The following is an 8,088-nucleotide window of genomic DNA, read 5'->3' as shown; positions in this document are numbered from 1 at the left end:
ACTGACTGCTCTTCCAAAGGTTCTGAATTCAAAATCCAGCAACCACGTGGTGGCTCACAACCATCCGTAATGAGATCTTGTGCCCTCTTCTGGTGTGTCTGAAGACAGATACAGTGTACTTACATATAACAATAAGTATATTTTTGGACTGGAGCGAGCAGAGGTCCTGAGTTCAATTCCTAGCAACCACATGATGGCTCACAACCATTTGCACAGCTATAGTGTACTCATATACATAAAATAAATAAATCTTTTTTTTAAAAAAAGAATCATCCATTAATCATCTTTTTCTGTAACATTCTTCCTGGAAAAATGTGATTTAAAAAAAATAAGTTTAACGGAAAAGTGATTTACGCTCACAGGTTCAGAGGCTTCAGCCCATGGTTGGCTGGTCATTGTTTCTGAGTCATGAAGAACCAGAAGCCAAAGATCAGGGAAGAAGAAAACGTGGCAGAACCAGATTGCTCAACTCATGGTGGCCAGGAAGCAAAGAGAGGAAAAGATCTATCTTTCAAAGGCACACCTCAGTGACATATGTCATTCATCTAGGTCTCACCTCCTTATTGCCCATTCAATTATGAGCTCTTCAGTGGGTTAATTATCTGACCCTCATAATCTAATCACCAATAGCACTAGCAACTGGGGACCAAACCTCAGCCCATGATCCTTTGGGGCAGTACTTCATATTCAAACCATGACACATGGTTCTAGCATACAGACCAAGGGAGGTAACAGGAATGCTGTCCCTCAGAGGAATGCTGTCCCTCAGACAGGGAGCACCAGTGCAGCTCTTGACCTGATTCTGTGGTGCTCTGTGTGTCAAGTGGAATCACTGAATAAACACCCACACGTTCTGGTCTATTGCTCAACAGAGAAGGCTGGGGTCAAAGAATGTTAGAGGCCAACTCAGCCAGTGCCCAAGCATATAATGAATGACCTGGACACATGGTGGCTCCGTATCTGGTTTTTTGAAGAGTTTCGAATAAAATTTGTTTGACTCCTCTGTGGAGCTTCTGTGATGTTTTGTCTTTTTGTTTGTTTGTTTGTTTGTTTTTGTTTTCATTCTGCAAACCTAGGACCAGTGAAAGCGCCCTGAAGCGTCCAGAGGACTGGATTCTAGCCCTCACTATCTCCGCAGCCCACTTGGTGGGTGACTTTGGGGCAAGTTGATTATTCTTGGCCTCAGTTCTCCTTTTGGCCATAGACTTCTGCATGAATTGGCAACAACGCCAAGTATTTTAACTATTTTAGCTTCCATCTTGCTACTTTGGGCCCTAGGGGAGTTCTGTGGTCTGTCTTTCTCATAGACTCTCAACTCCAGTTGCTGTAGCTCATGTCACTGCGAAGTTCAGAAATCTCCACTGGGTCCTTTCTGCATAGGTTCTTATTGTAATATGAGAAGGCAGGACTCAGTTCATCTGTCCATTCGCCTGGCTTTTATAAAGTGCTTACTTTATAAACTTGACCGTTTTTGATACACAGCTTGCCACAGTCCTTCTCTTTTTATGATTTCTAAATGTGATTCCTGTGAGTTCATTCAATGCTTCCTTCGGTTGTCCTTAGATCTTTCAGTTGGGCTGAGAGTTTAGAGGACAAAAAAAGAATATTTAGATCTATGATTCATTGAATTACTCTAATTTTTTTTTTGTGATTTTTTTTTCTTCTTCTTTTGGCTCACAGTCAGGTTCAGAGCCCTCTTTTATCTTTATTTAATATGGTTATTTTGTGTTCTGTTCTTCCAGATTTGACTTTATAATTAAATCTCCCCCAGATAGATGGGAAAATGAGTTCACCCTCCTTCGTTGCTCTCAGGAGTGGGAAGGGGCTTTTATAATAAGCTTGTTGGGGGTGGGGGAAGGGACCACAGCTGGTAGGAGGGACAAAGAATCATGCATGCATAAATGAGAATAGACCACCCTGGAGCTGGGGGAGGGTCTGCCTCTCTAAAACAGGAGCTTGTGTTAGACAGCGGCTCTGCAGCCACCTAAGAAACAGACCTTTAGCCTTTTGCAAGGTATTTCTCTCTCCAAGGTGCTGGGGTTGCAGATGTGGGGTAGACAGGGCATTTTCCATTTAATATAAATATGCCAGTCAGTCTGATGCTCTCTGCTCTAAGAATCAACAAGAAATCTATCCTGAATAATTTTTTTATCTTAACCTTTAATATTTGAGCACTTAGTATTTCTCCACATTCCTGTAGTGAATGAACATTCTAGCTATAACCAAAGAAAACCAAACCCACGGTGAAGAGAATTTGGAAATAATATTGCCCATCTGAATATGGTGGTAGGCAGCACAGAAATATTTTGTGGTGTCAATAGATTTGGCAGTAAGCCTGAATTGTGAGCAATTCAGGTCCTTGCAATGTAGAAACTGGTTCAAATAAAGCAACCTGTTCTTCTCCCTAGGAAGACCGTTGGCATGGCAGTTTGTTAACTCACACTAAGCACCCTGTGGCAATGTGGCCCTGTAAGAAGGGAGGGGACAGGGAGCAGGTTTTGTAAGTCCCAGACAAAGGAGGCTGTGCAAATATTTGCAGGCTTTTGCTCCAGAGGCAAGATGGCCTTGAAGGTGTTCATCCGCTGATGGCTACTCCAGTCCAACTAGGGATGCTGAGGCAATGTGGCAGTGTGTGCTGCCTAGTAGACTATTCAAGACTTGGTGCTGCCCAATGTTTTTAGAGGACAGGTGGGCTCAGCTTTCATTCAATAAATGGTGGGTGTTTTCCTGTAGCAAGGACAAAGGAGCAGGCAGGAAGCAGTTCAGGGGGGAGGGTGTGAATCCAGGCACCATGCTAGTTCTCTGTTTTATGGTCATCCAGGGGCACAGTTTGCTGCTCTAGCAAATGAGTAATGAAGGTGACACACGCTGTTTTGCAGGAGCGGGGGACACTGTGCTGGGTGGGGGCTTGTCCTAGTCAGGACTCTCTTGGTTGCCAGGGCCAGAGAAATAGAATTTTTATTTTACTTGGAGGATAATAGGGGATAACTTGGATCATGTATTTGGATAACCAGTATTATGTTGGTATCTGGCATGAGAGAAATCTGCTCCTCCTTCTTGCTTGAGGATATCTGGGAGCTACACTCGTTGGCACTGCCTCCCCAGCCGTTAGCCAAGTGGCTCCAGCTGCTTCGGACAGATATCCTATTTATCACTGCAGAGGGAGGCTTGCCATTCTTCCCTGTAGGAACCTCTCCTTTTCCCTTCCCTGAAAACCCTTCCACCCTTAAAGACCCTCAGGAAAGGAGGTGGGATGCTTTCTCCAGAGTGGGAAAAATGTCGAAGTGTTCAGGGAATAGAGGTTGAAGGAAAGAGGGAAAGATGATTGTGGTATCAGGAATTAACCTGGATTGTAGGAAGGTGCAAAGATGGAAACCCTAAGTGCCCCATGGAGGAAGATTCAGGCAGAGGAGGCCTGTTACCACTTGCAGAAGAATACCCCAGTCGAGTGGGATAGTGGCAAATTTTTGTAGAGAAATGATGCCCGAGTCACCTTTCATCCTCTTGTGGTCATGCTGAACCTAAGACTGTCCACATATCCCATGGGAAGGGTAAGTAAGTAGCCAAGAAAGGGAACAGATGCCTATGGGTTACAGAAGATGTGGCACAGACCCACAAGGGCTCCATCCAGAACAAAATCAGACCTGGGTAGTTTGCAGAGAGAGGCTGGGTTTGTGGTGGAGGCAGAGTTGTGAGCCTGCGACGACGGCTGGAGACTCCCGTGGTCCTGAAAGGGAAGTAGACTTGAGAGAAGCAAAGCTGAGCATCTGAGGTCAAGTTCCAGGCTTGAAGCTGACAAGCCCTGCCCTAACCCCCTTTTCTGATCTATCTATCTATCTATCTATCTATCTATCTATCTATCTATCTATCTATCTATCTATTTGCTTGTTTATTTATTTTGCTTTGGGCTAGTGTGGATGGAGTTGTTTGTCATCTGCAGCCTGTGTGACTTGTGAAGGAGTAGAACTTGGAATTAGAGCAGAACCGTCAAGAGTCCGTGGAGGGAAGGAAGAGTCTGTGTTGGATAGGATGCCTGGACTGTGGTGGTCCTTGAGGGCCAGCCCAAGTAGGAATCTAAGGGGGAGTGAGGTTTCATGCTCACTTATTGGAGAAAGCTGTCGCTAGTACTGAAGGGATAAGCAGGCTGAAGGTGGTGTTGAGCCTGGGTAATAGGGTGAGAGGGATAGTAGCTAGTGTCCTCAGGCAAGTGCCAGCTGGCCATCAAGGCATTGGACAGAGAACGCATTCCAGATGGCTGGACCACGGGGGTAAATGGAATGCAGGCCAGGGAAGTAGAATCTAGCTGATTTGAGGGGAGAAATTGGAGGTAGATAGAAATATGGATAAAATATAGAATGTTTTGATTTAGTCACTATCGAATGAGTTAGGGAAAATCAAGTGATACGCTCCCTCAAAACCGCATCTCTTTTGCTCCAGGTCAGTTGAGAGGCACACGGGTGTCACTGTAGTCCCAGAACTGAAAACAAAGGCAATCTCACAATTGTGGATGGTGAGATCCTTTTTTACAGCATTTGAAACAGCAACAGCAACAACAACAACAAAAGACCCACAAACAGAGCTTTATAGAACGAGTGCTGAGCGGGTCTGAGGCTGCCAGCCCTGGGGTCCTGCAGAAACGCCCCCGTGACACAGCCACGACCTCTCAAGGGTGCCTGCCTGCAGGCCTTTAGGGACAAAACTACTGCCAGGCAGGCAGGCCTTTAGGGACAAAACTACTGCCAGGTCTAGAGTAGACACAGGCCGGATGTGGCCCGCGCCGGAAGAGAAGCGCGGGACAGGAGGTGGCACGGTGGCTAGGATATGCCAGTTTTGAGTCCACAAGGCACCGCAGGACCCACATCCGCAGCTAGATCCGCGGCACGGAGTTAGGCACGCAGTCCCAAAGCACCCTCGCCAAGGCTGGGACGGGTCCAGGGCAGTGTCCGGGGGCCATGGCACCCTCCAGGGTCCTAAGTCCGGCGTAGGGAGGAGCACAGGCCCTGTGCGCTCCGAGTGCGCGCTCTTTCCCCGACCCGGACGGTGCGACCGGAGCTTGTCCGGATGACTGTTTGGACACTCCGGGCCATGTATGCTTCCAAGGCCCGGGATGCGGGTCGCCGCAGCCTGCTGGTCCCGCACGGCCGCCTGCGGGGCGGAGCTCCAGGGCGCCCTGAGCCCGTCGGGCCGGGCAGGGACCCGGCGGTCCCGGCAGGGGGCGCTGCGGAACCCCGAGTTTGGCGGCCTGCGCGCGCCACCGCCGCCTGCACTCCCGCCAGGAGGAGCTGGCTGCGGGTGGAGATCCCTACGCACAGCGACGGAGGCCGGGACCGTAGGCGGTGAGTGTGGTGCGCGCCGGGTCCCAGCGGTTGTGAGGCTCCTCGCAAGGCGGGCTTGTGTCTAGGGTCTTGGGGGGCGACCCCGGAGAGGTGTCCGCGATGCCAAGATCCGGAGGCAGGGGCGGGCTTCCTAGCAGCGGGTGTGAGCCCTGCCACCAAGCTCTTTTCCTTATCTACGCGCTCCCCAGTTGCCACCTTTCCCCATACCCTCCCCGCGTTGGGGGGGGGGGTCCCCGTCCTCCGATCCGTCTCCCCTTTCTCAGCCCTGCACCCTAGAAGCCTGCCCGCACACCCCCTTTTCTCCCTTAAGCCCTCCCACGCCTACCTCCTCCGGGTTGCCGGCGCTCGCCTCTCCCTCCCAGCTCTGCTCCTACGGTCCCTGCCGCCACCCCAGCGGGGTCCCATTCTGCCTAGGCGCTCCTGCTGAACGATTCAGCGGGAATCTGAGCTCCGGGGTCCCCCTTCTCCCGGCTGTCCCGTAGCAGCAGTGTCCAGGTAAAAGGGGGCTGCAACTTCAGGGCCTGCCCCGGGGGTGGGGCTGGTGCTTCGCCAGCTACCTGCTGCCTGCGGTGCAGGAACCCTGGGCCCAGCCCAGGGCCACTTCTCGCGTGCAGGTTATGCTTGCTCAGTGTTCTGTTTAGGACAGTGTGGTTACTTCTTTGCTTGCTTTTGCTTAGTGAACTTGGACAGGTTGCGATTTCTTAAAAAGAAGCCGGCTTTGCTACCCACAAATATGGAGCAGGTTTTCTTTGCTGCTGCGACTGGCCGTCAGTAGTACCTGTCGGGGAAGATTTAGCAATGCTCGGGAAATGGAGCCACATCCCCACTCTCTCACCACAGCTCTGGGAACGTAACTGTCCCCTCTTGGGTGGGCCCGTGTCTTTGTGGAAAGGCAAGGATGCTTCCTAAACATTCAACAGGTAAAAACCAGTTAGGAATCTGGATCAGATCTGGTGCAGATAGGGAAATGTGAGATGAGTGAGTGACGGAGGAGGGGCTCTGGGAGAGTTCCACCGCTTAGGGACATTTGTTGCTCTTTGCGGCAAGCCCCAGGCTGGACCCTGACTATGGACTAGACAGTGATGAGCCCAGCCTACCCTCTGGAACTGTCGGTCGGGCTTGGCACCAGCCCGCTCCTCAGAGGTGTTGGTGCCCTGTGGTGACATCTGTGGGAAGAGGATTTAAAGCAGATGGCTTGGAAAGCCTCATGGTCCCCGGAGAGAAGTGGAGATGGCACGGTGACAGCCCAGTGTGTGCGTTCACCCCTTCCCTTCTGGGGTCTTTCATTAAATCTTAGATTAAATTAATTGCCTATTCAGAGAAAGAACATATAAAGGGTATTTCTCTTTTAGGATTGGCTCTGGGCCAGTCTGCCCTCACATATACCTGGGGAGGCTGCAGATGGGAACCCGTGACAGAGTGGACCACCTGGAGCACAGCACTCTGGGCTGTAGGACTGCCCTGTCTGTCTCTGTGGTTTCTCTTTGATGGCTCTGGTAGTGATTAGTTCAATATTCCTTTTCTATTGAATAGATAAGTAATTAGCCAAGAACACAGTGGGGCTCAGTAAGGCCCTTCTGAGTGTTCTCAGCTTCCTGTATGAATCTTCCTGTCCTCACAGTGATAGGCTGCTCTCAGGAGTCCTTCTGGCTAGGATTGAATAACTGCAGGGCTAGGGTGACCTTTAGGACCTGGCCAGGTGCCCCTGCCTGTTACCCAATGTTTATTTAAAAACAAAAACAAAAAAAAAAACAAAAACAAACTTCATGTATCTGTCTTGAGCCTACAACCCATGCCTTCCACTGGGCTGCAGTATTTTCAAAATATCTCTCAGTCCAACAGATCTGAATATACATGTATATAAATGTTAAAGTCTCTCCTGCTGGAGACAAGTTCTCTGTCTGATAAGACGGGGTGTGAAGGGGAAGAGACAGGATAGAATGTTCAATTTTGAGGTCAGGCTGTGACAGCTAGACTTGTCTCTCAGTGGAGATTCCAGACTTTTACAGAACGAAATAGTTCTCTTCACCCTAGAGATAGGAATGGGAGGATAATGGGAGTTCTGGGGAGGCCTCAAGGCTGTCTACTGAGAGGCGAAAAGTCCACCAAGACTTATCCTGCAGACCTTGGGCTGAGGCCCTAGCTTCTGTATACCATTCTCATTCATTCATTCATTCATTCATTCATTCTGGCTGGCCTGGCACTCTGTGTATACTAGGCTGACCTCAGGTTCCAAGTGCTGGGATTAAAGACTTGTACCACCATGGTAACCCTGGCTTCTTGGGACATCCTCCACCCCTGCCTGCTGATGGAGGAAGCTGGTAGGGAGTTGGGGGTCCCTTGTAGAGCCCCACCTTCCCCACTTCAGGCTGTGATTATCTCACTCTGGTGGGTGCTGCCCACTTCAGACCTGGTTACCGTGGCAGCCTGGGAGTGCCCTTGCATGTACATTCCTGGCAGTATGTTTTACAGTTCTGCTGGGGCGGGGGGGGCGGGGAATCCAGTGTTTGGGGGAATTGCTTTGGTCTATCAGGAGTAGTTTTTCGCTAGGTAGAGAAAGCAAAATCCAGCTTTTTGCCATGTGAAAGGCCAATTTGAGGAAGAGCATACCCAGCGTCCCTGCTCTAGGGCCTCTATCCACTTCTCTTAGGAATCTGGGGACAGCTGGAATTCAGAGTGCCACTTGTTTGTGGGGACCTGTGCTGCCCTGGTTGTCATTAGCTTATCTTTCTCACCCAGACTGTCTCTGTTC

At 50.0% G+C, this 8,088-nt stretch overlaps 1 protein-coding gene across 2 annotated transcripts in view; it reads left to right on the top strand.

Annotated features, from left to right (window-relative positions):
- Positions 1 to 4,864: 4,864 nt before the first annotated feature.
- Positions 4,865 to 8,088, top strand: part of Pxylp1 (2-phosphoxylose phosphatase 1) — a 66,213-nt gene continuing 62,989 nt past the window's right edge. Inside the window, exon 1 of one of the 2 annotated variants that reach the window (XM_021171888.3) lies at positions 4,865 to 5,336. The gene's annotated coding sequence lies outside the window, so the exon portion shown is untranslated. Of the gene's footprint in view, positions 5,337 to 5,393; positions 5,832 to 8,088 lie in introns of those variants that run through there. The other variant, XM_021171891.3, reaches the window with a different exon arrangement.

Source organism: Mus caroli, unplaced genomic scaffold (assembly GCF_978045245.1).
Source record: "Mus caroli unplaced genomic scaffold, Mus_caroli_1 scaffold_11, whole genome shotgun sequence".
In the NCBI taxonomy this organism is placed as follows: domain Eukaryota; kingdom Metazoa; phylum Chordata; class Mammalia; order Rodentia; family Muridae; genus Mus; species Mus caroli.
This window is presented reverse-complemented; position numbering and strand designations above follow the sequence as displayed.